The sequence below is a fragment of the Oreochromis niloticus genome, linkage group LG17 (genome assembly GCF_001858045.2).
Source record: "Oreochromis niloticus isolate F11D_XX linkage group LG17, O_niloticus_UMD_NMBU, whole genome shotgun sequence".
Lineage (NCBI taxonomy): Eukaryota > Metazoa > Chordata > Actinopteri > Cichliformes > Cichlidae > Oreochromis > Oreochromis niloticus.
In genome coordinates, this window is record NC_031981.2 from 10,383,514 (window position 1) to 10,399,928 (window position 16,415).

The 16,415-nt window shown below is 38.3% G+C and overlaps 1 protein-coding gene across 7 annotated transcripts in view; it reads right to left on the reverse strand.

Annotated features, from left to right (window-relative positions):
* LOC100698217 (ninjurin-2) overlaps positions 1-16,415 on the reverse strand; it is a 37,078-nt gene that overhangs the window by 20,320 nt on the left and 343 nt on the right. The window lies entirely within an intron of this gene.

Sequence of the window (16,415 nt, forward strand, 5' to 3'; positions counted from 1 at the left end):
TTTTTTCCACACATCTTCCAGTTCACCCTTCATTTTGAGCTACTACACATATGTGAAGTTTCTTGAGTCTGTTTTGCACAGCTACAACAGTGTCAACAGTCCATCAGTGTCAGAGTGCAACCAGAGTATGTAAGGAAGACACTATGCACATACACAATACAAGACTAATTGCATCTCCTGTTGATATAGTAAAGGTCAATACTGGGGCATTTAAAGAGGCAGGTCACCCTTTTTTTTTTTTATCACCAATACCACTAAAATTTTGAGTTTATAAAATAAATCTTAATAATTAAAGAGTAGTCCAAAATTGTCATTTCTACATTGTTGCTCCTTACAAAATACATAATTTAGATTTAGACTAAAAAAAAATGAGTTCCAATTCCCAAAAGTAATGTGCAAGGTAGAAGTATGTACAATAAATGTGTGGGGCATATGCACTTTTCATATATAAAAACTTTTCATATATAGAACTATTTGTAATGGCAGTTATAGTGTCAGCCATGGGTGTGCAGTACTGACTATAATGGCAGTAGAATATACAATCCCCTCATTGAGATTTACGACCTTTCTTAACCTGAGAATGGAATAACTAAAATGTGGCCCTGGTCTCGAAAGAAAAACTAGCATCTTGAAATTCCAATGCATGCACAGAGAACAAAAACAGTGAAGGTTTTCACTGCTAGATGAAACAATCACGTACTGCTCCTGATATTATACAACTATTGAGCAACACAATATTTTCCTCCAAAATCCACACTGTGCTTGCATGTGTGCAGTTTATGCTTGTGCTTGCATGTGTGCGCTTGGCACATTGTAGGCACGAGTACAAAAATCATTAAACGATCAAAAACAGCACCAAACATCAGACTTATGAGTCACATAAGCCTTAGAGTAGAGTGATAACATTGTGGTTACACAACGCGTCCTAACTGTGGTTGTGGTTTTGAGCAATTATAATTCATTGACCCAAGCAGGTAATTTGCCACAGTTTGATTCTGACTTAAAACCACACCAGACTGCTTGTATCCAAAACAAACATGGTGAGAGGACTACGGGAAAGGCTCACTAATACATTTTTGCGTGATTGCATACAGTACTGTATATTGTAAAAGTTGCCTCGGGGCCTAAGGTGTGATGTGAACAGGTGTAATGAAAAGAAAACTCCTAATGTGAATAAGTGACACTTGAAGAATATTTTTTTTCTCTTCACTTATTTTGAAGAGATGTTTTTTTCCGCAGATGTTTGGTCTTTAAATCTCCCTCAGGCCTGCAAGCTTTCATGCCATGTGTGACATCGCAGGCATTCCTCACCGCAACTTCCTGGATTTAATGACCCGGCCTTCATCGCTGTCCGCAACACACACTTCCTTCCTCTGTGCATGCGTGTATGTTGGTATTCCTACTTCCTGAGTTCCATGAATGCCGCTGTTATGCACTGAAACTGCATCCCATTACATGACACATTTAAAGAGACAGGCAGTCAGATAGAGACAGTGTTGAAAATTAAATATATGCATAAAAAACTAAACATAACTGAAACACAGGGAGTGCTTTCTGTTAATCTCACAGCATTTTGAACATGTTGCTTCTTGTCTGGTCATTTTAAAAGTCTTACTTGAGGTGAACCATGTGGCTGCGTCTGTTGACTGACACACACATGACTGAGTGTTCTTTTTGAATTGCTCAGTTAACTAATAAACATGTTTTGGTAGAATTCAATTAACATCAATGACATGTATAATAACAGTTTATCTTATTCAACTCTATTTACGATATGCGGTAAATATTTGCCTATCGTGCATTTTCAGTATTCCCAATTTAATAGAGCACATGCTCAATCCTGAGCCCATGTGTGAGGGAATGGGGTTGAATATTACTCGCTGCAGCACCAGCACAGCACAGCACAGATACAGATCATTATCTTAATGAAAATGGTAGAAAAAAGAATATTTAGAAAGCATGTTCAGCCTTCACTTTGCCATAAATATGTCTTTTGCTTTTATGGCAAGAATTGCACACATACCACGCCTCTCTCCATCACAAGTAGGCCTCTACGAAGTTTTAAGGAAACATAAACACAAACCAGAATGTCATTAACATTAAAGCTCATCTGGCTCACGCTCCATCACATACTACAAGTTACTGTAATGTGTGATGTAACATGTTTTCTTGTCATTGGTTGGCTGTATTGCACAAACTAATGACAATTAAATTCCACCGAGAAGCCAAGGAGGCTCACGCACAGTCATACCCAGAACCATCAAATGTAAGTGTTTGAGTCCTTTGCCGAAATGAGCTAAAAATGAGCCGTGTCTGAATGAAAAAAATGCCATCACTTTACGAGCTGGATAAACCCAGTAATATAACTTATCCTGTGTCTGAAAAGGATTTTATGGAGATATTACTTACACTTTGGGGCACTATAATATTAAAAACTGTGTAAAGGTCTTTCATTAGTCATAAGGGGGACAGCATAACAGACAATAAATACCTTGTAAGAAACTATAAGCAGAGTTAAATATTGGACATATGTCTAAATGAACACTTTTTACACAATAATATCAATGTAGTGATGAAACTACAGCAAGTTGTTGACTAGAGCAATCATAACTGTACCAGAATAACAGTGTGAAGTGTGAAGAAAGAGAAAATGGACTGACTGGACAGGAAGATAACCATGCACAAAACCAAAATACACCCAGTTTTTTCATTATAACATTTTAGAACATGCTATATTTAAGTTTAGTTATATTTTTAAACATCTCTCATCAGCAAATCCCTTCTTGGGTTAATTGCTAGTCCCACATCCTGTCCTAATTAACATGTGTTTCTCTTAATTTTCATGCATTTACTTTTAACCCTGTTTTCACTCTGTGTACAACCAGCTGCTCCACTCTACTAATATTCATACACAAAGGACTTGGGCTTAGACATTTTAAGTAACCAACAAAGGTCATTGTTCAACCTCTTTTGCTTTAACACCTACTCAGTGCTAACATGCAAAATACCAAGTCCATACCTAGTCATGCTATTGATGCATTAAGCGTTTTTCCTCTGTTTACCAACCTGACTGGCAGTAAACACCATTGGGTTTCTTTTAAGTTAGCGCGTTAATTATAACCCTGCCAACATTTTACTCAAGATGTGACAAGTGGAAATCTACTGAAGCTGAACGTTATACAGTTGGTGCTTGCAACCTAGTACCTGCTCAACCAGTCAAACATGACTTAACACGTGGCACGGTCACGGTCTCTTTGGTTCTGTGTATATACATAGCACTTGAACCTGCACTTGACTTTATTTTCTGTCCGGATGTTTGATGAGCCAAAAACACAAGGTAGGCATGTGAGTAAGGAAAACCAACAATGGCTAATTACTACGTGGAAGTATAAGATTATGCTGAAAAACTTCCTTATTTGACATTGCCAAGATTCAACAGGCACAGTGTGTCTAAGTCATGCATTACACGATGTAGGTAATATGAAAGAAAACTTGCAGGAGCAGTTACAAATGCCCCAGGACTGTGTAGATACATTGTGTTATTATGAATTTATTGAGTTTCTTTAACTCTACAACACCCATTTTACACACATTACGTGAAAGAATGGATTTCCTGTTGGAGCAAAGTCATTAAGGTGCACTTCAGAGCAATAACTTTTGATACATCTGTGAAGGTTCTCAGTCATCCAGGTCATTGCAGTCTAAGGAGCTTGGAAAGAAAAGCGTCTGGACTTCTTTAAGTTGTTTGAACCTCTCATCTGAGAAGCTTCTTCAGTTCTAGGGTCAAATGGTGGAGAGTCCCAGATTTCAGCCCTGTGGGAGTATCCCCCCGAGAGGGCCAAATGGACCCCCACATGAAATCACATGATAGGGTGGGGCTAGGTTTCACAATGAGCTCACCTGAAACCTTGGCTGATTGTGACCTACACCTGTTTTCACACCTGGGCTCGTGTGATTAGGTAGAGGATCATTAGGGGGTCCATGCCCCTCTTGGGGGGACACTCCCACAGGGCTTAAATCTGGGACTCTCCATCATTTACCCTACAACTGAAGAGGCTTCTTGGATGAGAGGTGAACGTCTTCAAGCAACTTAAAGAAGTCAAGAAACTTTTGATACCAGTTCAGCCACAGTGGAGAACAACTTTTACAGAGTTTATGTACAATCATTATCAGCCTAAAAGAAAGTCTAGCTATCTCATTACAAAAGGGTTTGTATCGCAGTTGCAATGTGAGAATGATCATCATACATTTAAGAACTCTTTGACTAAAGCTTTCTCAATAAGCAGTTGTATAATTTCCCATAACCACAAGAATGTGATGTCCCACTGCCACTCCTGGAAATGAATATGTATAAACATCATTTTGCTCATTCACTGCCAAGCTTTTGACTTGACTTGACTTGCAAACACACTTGAAGCATAATACACAAAGTGAAACAAAGTGACTAGTTTTCATTCAATTTTAGAATGTCTTTGGCAAGCCAAGGTAAAAAGTGCTTTGCTCTTGGAAAGACTACAATATTGACAATGTTGTGTGTCTGCCCAGTCCTTATTACAATACTGGAGAGTTTTTCTTGAATTATAAATGGGGTGGGGGGGTTTCACTGATTGGCATTGCTGTAACACAACAAAAAGAACAGGACTCTGTTTTACCTATTAAATGTTTCATGCACAGTAAGACGATGTACTTTTTATCATCTCCTTCAGTTTGAATATCCCGCCCCCTAATAAAAAGTGAACAAAGAAATCTCACGGTTTTACTTCCTTGGAATTAAACAAACATACTGTTTTATACATTTTTTTTTTTACTGTAGCCCTTTTTTAACTCTCTCTCTCTGTGTGTGTGTGTGTGTGTGTGTGGGTGTGAGAAGAGGATTTATGGCTGTGTTCAAGAAGTTATGGATGTTTGCTTTCAGTGAAGAGGTCAAAGTTTCAGTAGTTGGTTTTGAAGGATATTCCTGAACAAGCAACACACACACACACACACACCATCAGACATGTGCACATGCACACATAAGTGGCCAAACACCAGTCTGGGCATTTATTTAGGTCCTCTAAGGATCATAAATGTGAGATATATGTTTGTTTAGAGTAAACTTATGTGGAGAAAAAAAAACACAATAAATATCCTAGGAAATCTAATGTGTGTGGTTATGAGCATTTTTTTAATAAAGCAAATAAGAGCACAGCAATGTGCTTGTTAAGACAGTTTAGAGTGGAAGCAAATGCCTACATTGTATGCTTTAAAGGAGCATAAAATCAACATGCATACAACTAATTTGTTAACAGTAAAACCTAAAGTCTACAGCTTTAAAACATTTAAATGTGGAATATTTTGGGGCAAAACAACATAACTGCTTAATAAAAAAAACATAGTTTTCCTAGTGGTAAGAGAGTATCAGAACAATTTGTGTGTAAACAAAAATGGGTTGCATTGACTCGTGGCTTTACACAGACAACAGTTATTAAGTGGGTGCCTTTGTTTCACACTTAGCATGATCTCATAGGGCTGAGCTCAACAATAGTCCCACGAGAACCACAGACACCGAGGGGCATCAGTGACAGAGCCTGGATGAGGTAAGACTGACCCTCGCCTGCCGCCCGCACTTTCGTTCTTTCCCTGAATCACTGCTTTCCTGCCCCCAGTTTTTTTGTTTAAGCACAGATAATTACATGACCTCACAACAATGTACTGCATTACAAACTAAAACAAGAGTTGTTTAAACAGAGCTTGAAGTGGTCCTAATATCCTATCAAATCACCAAATTTGTGTACAATTGAAAAATCAACCAAACATAAACAAATCTAAACAAAAAAATGAAGTCACCTCCTGTCCTCCTTTCCACTTGGACGAAATGTAAACTAGCTCAGCGGTCCCCAAACTTTTTTGTGCCATGGACCGGTTTAATGTCAGACAATATTTTCACGGACCGGACTTTAAGGTGTCGCGGATAAATACAACAAAATAAAATGATACGACCAAGATAAAAACTATGGTATTTTGTAAATATAATAATAAACACAAATTCACTGTGTAATTGTGTAACTTTATTAGCAGCGTCCTCCTGAAATGTGAAAACAACACTGAGAGTAACATCCTCCTCTTTGCCCCTTAATGCTCTCTGGTCGCTATGGTAGCGTGTAAATATTTCTTTCAAAATAAGACACACAACTACAACACGGGAAAAGACCCAGGGAAACCAAGTTAATGATAAAAACCCTGAAAACTATAAATTTCACACCCGAGCCTTAACTCTCGCGGCCCAGTACCAGACGACTCACGGACCGGTACCAGGCCGTGGCCCGGGGGTTTGAGACTGCTGGACTAGCTAATCCAGGTAAATTGTTGACTATGTAACTATTCAAAGATGCAGAGCAACATCGGAACTTATTTGGAGTAGAGCTTTGATTCACTTAATAACCTTAACTCTACATGTAAGCTGTTTTTGACCTCTATGCTTGGCAAAAGTAGCTCACCCTTTAGAAACTAACTACTACAATATGTCCACCAATAAGTGGTAGCTCTGTTTGTCTGTCATTTGGTGCTGGGTACATAGCACACTACAGTTGAGAAATAAATGAACAATATACTAGAGGTGAAGGTTTGTGTGTTGCCTATTAGTGCATGACTGCTATTGTTTGCCTTGCTTTGCCCTGACAGTGTTCCACTGGGGCAAGCAAGATGAGCAGTGCTTGTCCATTGAAATCTAGACATGACTTAAAAATGCAATGAAAGTGATCTCTCATCTTCATTCTTAATGAGTTTTCTGTTCCGTAAGCTTCTTTCGTTGCCTGTTTGTTACATCCTTTAGACTACAGCCACCTTGTGGCAACAATTGGCTCTTATCTCTGGAAGCAGGATTAACTTTGCTTGCCTTGGATTCCACTGAAATCTGTAGAACAGGTCGATTTTCATGTTTGTCTCCCATTAAACATTATTGTCTCCTGCTGTGTCCAGCTGAAGAAAACAGGCAAGTTGAACAGGTGCAGACTCAACCAGCATTTTCAGATTATCATGTATAAGAAATCAGTTGGTTGACTGAGTGTAAGTTTGTCTAGCAATTTTGTTAATACATCATCTTTCTTTTTCGTTGATATTTTTAATTGCCCTGTGATGATTAACTCAGCTTCAACTATTTTGTGAATTTCTTAAAAGATGGGGGGTTTTTGGGTTTTTTTTTCTTAATGTATGGTTTACAATGGACTGACAAGATTCCCAATTCGGTCCCTGGAGGAGACACAAATTCCTTTGGCGTTAAATCAATTGTATGAACTGTGGTGTCCTCTTGTAAATAACAGAGCAGGCAAAATAAACTTTTGTACTATAGATTCAAAAGAATCTAAAGTATTTATACTGTGCTTAACTTAAAGTGGAGCAATTAATCCATGGGTTCACTGTTTCTGTCAAAAAAAGTCACGCTTTCAATATCCAAGATATTTATCAAGTCGCATTTCCAAGGACGCTGCAAAATTAGCTAATTCTAACAAAGAAAAACAAACAAGCCAAAAAAATTGCCAATTTCATATTTGAAGACTTGGTAGTGCCAATGCTAGGTGAGCAATGAAAATAGGAATAACAATAAAGTTGAAGGATTTAAATTTAAAAGGTGGGTTAGAAGACAACGAAACCCTAATATAGCTGAAGAGGAGGAGGTGAAGTATAGAGTTATTAAACGTCTGATCTATCCTCGATTGAAATGTTTATTAAGAGTCACTTTAAAGTTGTATTTTTCCATTGTTTTGGTTCAAATAAGTGCAGACAAAGAACCCTGGCTCACTGGGACTCTTAACTCTGCACACACATCTGACAGTAGCACGTATGAACACAAACAAACTGGCAGCCATGCAAGCTTGACCAGAAACATTCAGGGCTGGGTTTTTTCCCACACAAACTTTGTCCTGTCCAGTGACCTACTACTCATGCTGGAGGAAAGGAAAATACAGATAAAGAGAGGTCTGTATTTACCTCTACATCAACCCTCAATTAACATAAACACACACATGCTCACACAGACACACGCACTGGCCAGCAGCCCGGCACACAGCAATGCATTTCATCAACAAAGATGAAATCAGATTCTCTATGTGTGTTTGCATGGCCTGAATTACTTTTTCTTTTTCTCTACATGCCAAGCTGCATCTCCCTTCGGTCCTACTTCTTGCTTTCTCATGTGTTTTCTATCACTTCTCTCTCTTAAAGAAATAGTTCAGCCTTTTGGGGAAATATGTTTATTTGCAATCTTCTGCAAGAGTTAGATGAAAGGTTCTGGTTTACTGTGCATCAGTAAACACAAAGGCTTTATTCATCACAATCCCTACCACATGCAGCCTCTTAAGTATTGCATATGTCGTTTTTATGCCTATTTTTACGTTAATGCTTTTTCACAACTCTGTGCATATGTGGGTATCTCTATATTTATGTGGCAAAAATTTGAGCACAGCACACATCGTGCAGGCTGCAGGCAGCTCAAACTGTAGTTGAATATAGTTGTAAATGCTGCGGAGAAGCAATACATAATTCCTCAAAAATGTTTTTATGAGAAGGGTGTGTACACAGAGCCTGTGAGAAGATTGGCGTGCAGAGAAGTTGGATTTATAAGCCTGGTGTTCATCTCTGATTTATGTTCATCTGTGTGTGTGCATGCATGACTTAAGTGTTGTGAGTTACTGTCCCAGCAGGGAACCCTCGGCATTACAGAGGGGGGTTTCCTGCTTTTTCTTGGCAACTGTGACTGCAACAAGTGGATGAAGAACAAAAGTCTGCACAAATCTCTTGGCCTTGAAGCTCCTATTAATGATTTATTTCACATGTAAAAATCGGCTCAAATTTTTAAAGATGCTTGTTGGTTACTTTGACAAACAATGTCTTCATGAAATATGTCAAACAGACAAGTCCTAATATACAAAGACTTTAAATCCCACTGAAGTGGAAGTAAAACGGTGGACTTGTGTGTGTCATGAGAATACTTGTGCCGTACATCTGCCTTTTTTCAGTGTGACACTATAATTGTGGGTTTAGGGAATAGAACAAAACAGGAGACAGACCAACTGGTCCTTGTGTGATAATTTAATTGTTTATATGCGGTAGGATCTAAAGTTTCATCTGGTATCACTCATCTTGGCCTTTTTTTTAACACATACTCTCTTTAACGCTTCTGAGAGAACCTTTTCTCACACACACACACACGAACTCATGCACACATGCACGCTCAAACACACAAAAATTGGGCATGGCTCCTTTTAGAACTGTTTTAGATTCAAACTGAGTTAGCTGTCATTTCCCCTGCAAAATGAAAAGAAAACACAGTATCCCCCCTGGACAGAGAAGAGAGGAAGAACAAGAATAGAGAGAAATGAAAGGAGGAATAGGGTAACAAGGAAAAATGGAAGAAAAAGATGACGGAAAGACAGAAAAGGAGGGTGGAAAATCACACAGACAAGGACAAGTATGATGCATTTTCTAACTCAAATTATATTTTCAGTGGTAGATGATCAAAGCAGATATGCAGATAATGGGCCCATATCCTGCTTTCAGGTTGTTTCTCTTTGTTATAGTGTTTTATGTAGCAAAGTCACAAAGGCTAATGTCCACGCCAAAAGTATTACTCTCACGAACCAAAAACACGGCTGCTGAACCGTTTGCAATGCCATTTCTTAAACAACTTATTTGCACCACTTTTTCCTGCATATGAGAAATTGGTGAGACACAAAGAGGGTTTGGCTTCCAAAGTAGAAGTACTAGGACTGTAATAAAAAGTGGTTAAAATTTACTCAAGCTTAAAATATACTTTTTGTATTTTAAGTGTCTTAAATAACAGTCTTTGTCTTAACTGAAGTACAACCCGGAAATACGGTTGGCTTGCTGTGTAAACTAAAACATTGGTCTATGAGAGCTGCAAATCATTGCATTCTTTTCTTATTTATATTTTCACAGTGTCTCAACTTATTGGAATCGGGGCTTATACAATACGAGTGAAACAATCGTGGTTACATGTTTAGTCACCCCTGAAGGCTACCAACTATGTAAGACATTTGCATAATATAGCTGCTTCACGGTTTTGTGTCCAGGCCATGCTGCTAATCTAGCCTCAGCCAAATGTGGCAAGAGCAAACACCAGCATTTTCTAGTACACCTGGTATCTGAGGAACTGAAGACCAATTAGATTAATTTATTTTCTGATTTTCCGACACTAGTTTGAAACCCATAACCAAGGATTCAGTGTGGGTTACATGTGAGTACTATTATTACTGTTAAACTACAGTGAAATATAAAATTGGTCTGTTGCATTTCTTCATATCCTCTATCAAGGTCAATCCATCCATCCATCCATCCATCCATCTTCTTAACCACTTCTCCAATTCTGGTCCATGCAGGAGGGGGAGCGGCTGGAGTCTTTCCCAGCTGTCATATTTCAAGAGGAGGGGTACTCCTGGACACGTCAACAACAATTCACATCCACATTCACACCTGCGGCTAATTTAGACCAGTTAAAAAGAATGCCTTTGGACTGTGGGAAGCAGGAGTACCCAGAGAGAACCCATACAAGCACTGGGAGAACATACAAACTCCACACAGAAGAACATACAAATGCAATCTGGATCTCCATCAAAATGTAATTAGTGCTCTCTTTGTCCAAGTTCCATTTCTGCCAAATTTAATAAAATTTGGCTTAATAGTTGTTGCACAATCGTGCTGACAGATAGACAAACAGCACTGGAAACTCTGCTTAGGCGTGAGTTTTTTCCTTGACCTTGGAGAAGGAATACATCCTTGTAACACAAGCAATTTTGGAAATGGTACTGCATGAAAACACTGAATAAACCATTGGCTTCTACAGGAGTCTCTCAACTGGGTTTGATCTTGTTCTGGTAAAGTAAATAAACAATGAGTTATTTTTCCCTGTTATTGTAGGATATCATTTGACTGCTTTAGCAGTTGAACAGATGTCCTCACATTTGACTCTACAATACTTTGATATATGAAGGTGCTCATGGTTGACTCAATGACTGCAAGGAGCCCAGGTCCTGTGGCTACAAAACAAGCTCAAATCATCACCCCTCAAATCATCACACCATGCTGACAGGTGGTATGAGTTGTTTCTGCTGATATGCTGTGTTTGTTTTACAGCACATGTAATGCTGTGCATTATGGCCAAGAATACTGTACCAGAGGTCTTGTGATTTGCTCAGATGCAGCTTTGCAAAGTCCTGTCTTTTTAAGAGAGGAGAGGCATTCCTCTGGTAACCCTTTAAAACAAGCCATACTTGTTCAGTTTTTTCTAATTGTTTGGTCATGAACTTTAACAATTATCATGCTAAGTAAGGCCTGTACAGTCTGAGATCTTATTTTAAAAATGTTCTGAGCATTGCATAGTCTGACACCCAAACCAGCAAACTATCAAAACATGTATGGAGATGGCCATGTTTGAACTCAGACATGGGTTAGAATTTTTCACCTCTAGTTCCCTTATTTTAAAGAGAGTTTTTAAATTGGGTTTTTGGTTAGATGTCTGTGATTACGCACAGCTCTCACGTTCACATTTAATTCTACAGTTTTATAACTAAATTTTGAATTTTTTTATGTCTCCCAGAAAAGGTCTCTGATAATAAGTAGCAAGAGATAAGAGAGGCTGGATATTCAAGGTTATGACGACAAAAACAATGATTACGTGCCATCTCTGAAACTGGTGGTATAGTTCATTTATAGACTAACCTTCATCTCTGACAATGCCATTTAAACTTAAAAAAATTTGGTTTATAAAAATTATCTTGCTAAAAAATTTTCCTAATCTGTTATCTTCTAAAAAGCACCCTACTGCAACTGAGAAATCGTTGCTGATTAGCACCATGTGATAAGCTTTTCAAAAACAAGTCGCTTTGGACAAATTTGTCACATATTCTGTGCTGTACCATACAATTACAAGCTACTCACACTGTGTTGTACATATCTGGTAAATTACACAACTCTTTCTACTTGCACACATATACAATGGAAAAGAATGTGACCCACAGTTTGGTTACACCTATTATACAACATGAGTCATTAAACAACAACAGTCATTCCATTTTAGTTAAAGATGAGGCTCGGCCGGGCCTCAGATGAAACTTCCCAGAATTACAGAGACACGCATGCACTCTCATACTTCACACCTACACTCAGAATGTAGCATTCGCCATGTAGGGGCCAAGAGGTGGTTACACACACAATCACAGACATGCACACAGACTTGTGTTTCCATAACTTTAGAGGCCATTATACTGATTTACATTTCTAATCAATTGTGTGCTTGTAGTATTTAACCTAGCTTTAAAAAGCAAGAACCCAACTATGATGGGTTCTTGCTTTTTGAGCCCATAAGGAAGACACTTGTGCAAATAAAAAGGTCTCCCCAAACAGTTGTTATTGTGATTTGGCACTATATAAATAAAACTGAATTGAACTGATGTGATGCATAGCTCAAGAAACAAGAAAGACAAAGCATAAACATGCATCAAAAACAAAGTTTTGTTATATAGTCCTTGACACTAGAGTAATGTACACTCTGCATATTTAGTTTCGAAGAAGCCAGACTTTCCTGGAATTTTTAATGTGGTCTTGAGCAATAGCTCTATCTTTTTTTTATATATTTGCTGCTTTTCCACGCATTTTCAGTCCAGTTCTTGTACCTGACCATTGTCAGATGAACCAGTGTAACAGAAAACCTAATGAAGCAACTTATCTAACAAAGAACTTTATCTTCAGGAACTTTGTTAATAGCTTGTCACAAACTTCACAAAAAGTCATGTCCTTAAGAAATAGGAAGAAAAAAATCCAGCAAAGACCTGACACAGGACCCGAGAGATGCATCTGACCCTTCAGATGATTCATCTACTGTTCACCACAGCCTCAGAAAAGGTCTCAGTGGAAGGGTGGTTGCCAAGAGGCCATTCTTAAGGAAAAGAAACAGGGAGAAAAAACTGAGGTATGCCAAGTTACAAAACCTGGACTGAATGCAGAAGAGTAAGGTCAGAATTCGATTCACCGTGCAATATCATGGAAAGCATCTGAAAGTGTCTGATTGGCAGGATATTCCTTTTTCAGCATGATAATGACCCCAAGCACACTGCCAGGGCAGTAAAGTCGTACCTGGACAGAAGAACACACAAGGGAATGCTATCAGCCATGTGAATAATGTTGAGCCTGGACCTCGACATTATGTAAGCAGTGTCAGATCATCTCGACAGAGAATGGAACAAAAGGAAGCCAACAACTTTGAATGATGTTCAAGAAGTCTGGAGAACTACTCCTGAAGACTACTTCAAGAAATCAAGGGAAGTTTGCCTAGAAGAGGCAAGGCTGAGTTGAAGAATAAAGGCGATCATACCAAATATTGACTTTCAAGCTAGTTGTAAAACCTGTTTTTGCCTTAGATAATGTATTACGTTTCATTTGCACGTTTCAATAAACTGTCGCATCTACTAGGGTGACTCAAGAATTTTTCATAGTACTATATAAGACACATGCAGACCTCCCTTATTATTTTTAATCTTTGGTAAACTAATATGCATATCACTACTATTTTCTGTTATTGGCGTGTAAGACTTGCTCTGAAGTGGCCTTTGTTTCCTGACATCTACCAAAGTCAGTTGATGGCCAGCTCAGGCTTGCTCACATGATTTTACACTTCTCTGAAATAATTCTCATGCCTGTGTTTCAATTTTCATTTTTTGCGTTATGTCCTCACACTAAGATATTGATGCCATTTCTATGTCTGTAGCATACACTATGGAAGCTGAATGTCACCACTGAATAAGCTAGAAATCCTTGACAAAGCATGGAAGGTTTAATCTATAAGTGTAAAATTTAGCAATGTTGGTAACCAAGGAGATCCGTCGTGTTGGAAGAACAGCAAAATTTTAAGTGTCTACACCAAATTCTAATCTTTAATGTCTGCTTTAAGGCTATTTTCACTTTATTGATATCTCCAAGTAATCTTAAGGACTTGTTCACAACCAAACTCTAAAAATAAGAGGGTTTTTCTAATCACTAAACTTACTGTGACCATCCTCCTCGAACAGTGTGGTCATTCTCTTTCTTTGAAACATGACTGCCAAGCTTGGAGAGGCTGTGTGATTCCTCCTAATTTTGTATTGGCGCTCCACACCCTCTTGCTGTGCTCTATACATAGAGAGTGACTTAGAGGTGTAAAGCTTTCACACCATGGAAATAGATTCATCATGACAGGCTCACAGAGACACTGAATGAAAGCCTCATAGATCTAATTTCAGAAAATAATATGCTTCTCTTTGGAGAAGCTCTAACTTTGAAGCTATGTTACTGCATTATATCAGGATATTGTGACGATGTCATGAACTCAAAGACAAAGAAATCCTTCTGGGTAATAATTCTGTATCAACAGTCCTGTTTTATTCCACAGTAGCATATATGAATCTAAATATCAACCAAAAAGATCCCAGCAATTCCTCAGCTCTTCTACCTTATTTTGGATAACATTATGGAGAGCTGGAGAATATTCCAGATGACGCTGAGCAGGAGGTGAGGTAAAGCCTGGACAGGTGACTACATGGACTACCACCTACTGCCTATATCAAGCTCAATTTATAGCTATTTTGTAATCACATAAGAAAGATATTCTGAGTGTGTCTTGAGACTCAGATGATGGTCAGATGTTTGTTCCGTGAACACTAAAAGCACTGTGTATATCTGACAACCCTTCTTTGCCAACATTTTTCATTATTCAGTTCAATGATGCAATTTTTTGCTCTCGTCGCTGCTGATGACTGCAACTCCCTGAGCCTGGTTTCGCTGGTTGTTTTCCCCTGTTAAAAGGGAGCTTTTCTTTCCCACAGTCACAAAGTGCTTGCACAGAAAATTTAATCTGATTGTTGGGGTATTTACCAGAATACTGTAAGGTATAAAGTACCTTGATGCAAGTGTTTTGATTTTAAACTGGCTGTTGGCACAACACAACAAATACATATGACATGCATAATGCCACTATGGTTCAAATGAATAGTTCCGGGGAGGACTTGACATCTGCAGATATAAATATATCATATTATAGTGATATTATTATCACTGGAGTCACTAGTGGCAGAACGTGGCCAAATGGTACTGTACAGGTTCTCAGCTTATCCAAACAAGTCTTTTTCTTCTCTCTCTTCAAGTCTTCCTGTCTTATTAGTCGCTGCTAATATATTCACATTCATTCATATTCATAACCCGTGCTACAGATATGCTGAATACCATTTCAATAAACTGTAACATTGTACTCCGTTTAACTGTTATCAGATTACGACTTATCAAAACAGAAGTGGTGAAAAGTCAAAGAGTGTGTTATGAATCTGCGTTTTATGAATAAACAGTACAAGCATTCATGCTACATTTGGATGTGGTTAGCAGGCAGATAACCTATGAGATAGAATGAAGTTATCGCTAATGTGATAACAGTAGGGGGTCACCGAAAAGGACATTTACTGTCTGCGTTGAAAAAGCATGCATTTACAAAAATGTATGTACAAAAAAAAGCAAACAGCACTTTATTTAAGATCCAGAATTCTGCTTATCTCATTGATAATTTTACACACATCATTTACATACCAAAATGATGTATATACAATAAATTTATATGTAATATGGACATTTACATACACTGATGAACTGAGCGAATACCCTGTCTTCCACATCTATCACTATCTCTAACACACTCACACACAGCTTGTCTTAAGTAATCCCACTTTGTTCACTGGAGACTGTGTAGCTAAAAATACTGTTCCAGTAACTGATAGCTCTGCTGGTTGATGTGCAGGAACCCTGTTACCTCTATTACAGACCAGCAGAAGACACCAGGAACAGTTACGTAAACTTCTGTGAAATTGAGACAGATGATTATTTGAAAAAAGAAGCTTCAATCTTTTTGAATAATATCCAAAATATTTGTAAATAAACAAAATGTACCTTAGATGTGTGTGTAAAGTATGGGAATATCAAAAAATAAATGCAGCCTCTAAAAACTCCACTTATACTACGACCCCTTTTCTATCTCTATATTCGTGCATACCTGTTCCTTTGACCCACAGCTACTTTAAAAGGCATTATTAGCCTTTGCACCCAGGCCCTAATTGATATTTGATGGATGCTGTAGTTGTGTCTTAGTCTTGGGATAGAGTACAGGCACTTAACCTAACCAAGAGAACCACAGAGCAGCCTTTTGATCCTCAGCTCTCACACAGGCAGAACATACCACAGCTTTGTGGTAAAGCCAAGATAGAAGCAATGATTCAGAGTAACAAACTCTCAGGACTAAGAACAAAGTCAGATTAAAGAGTGAAGGAAACAGGAACTAAGGAAGAGGGAGAAATAAAGGGAAGGCAGATAAGAAGGCAATGCTTTTGCTTAATAAAATAAGCAATTCA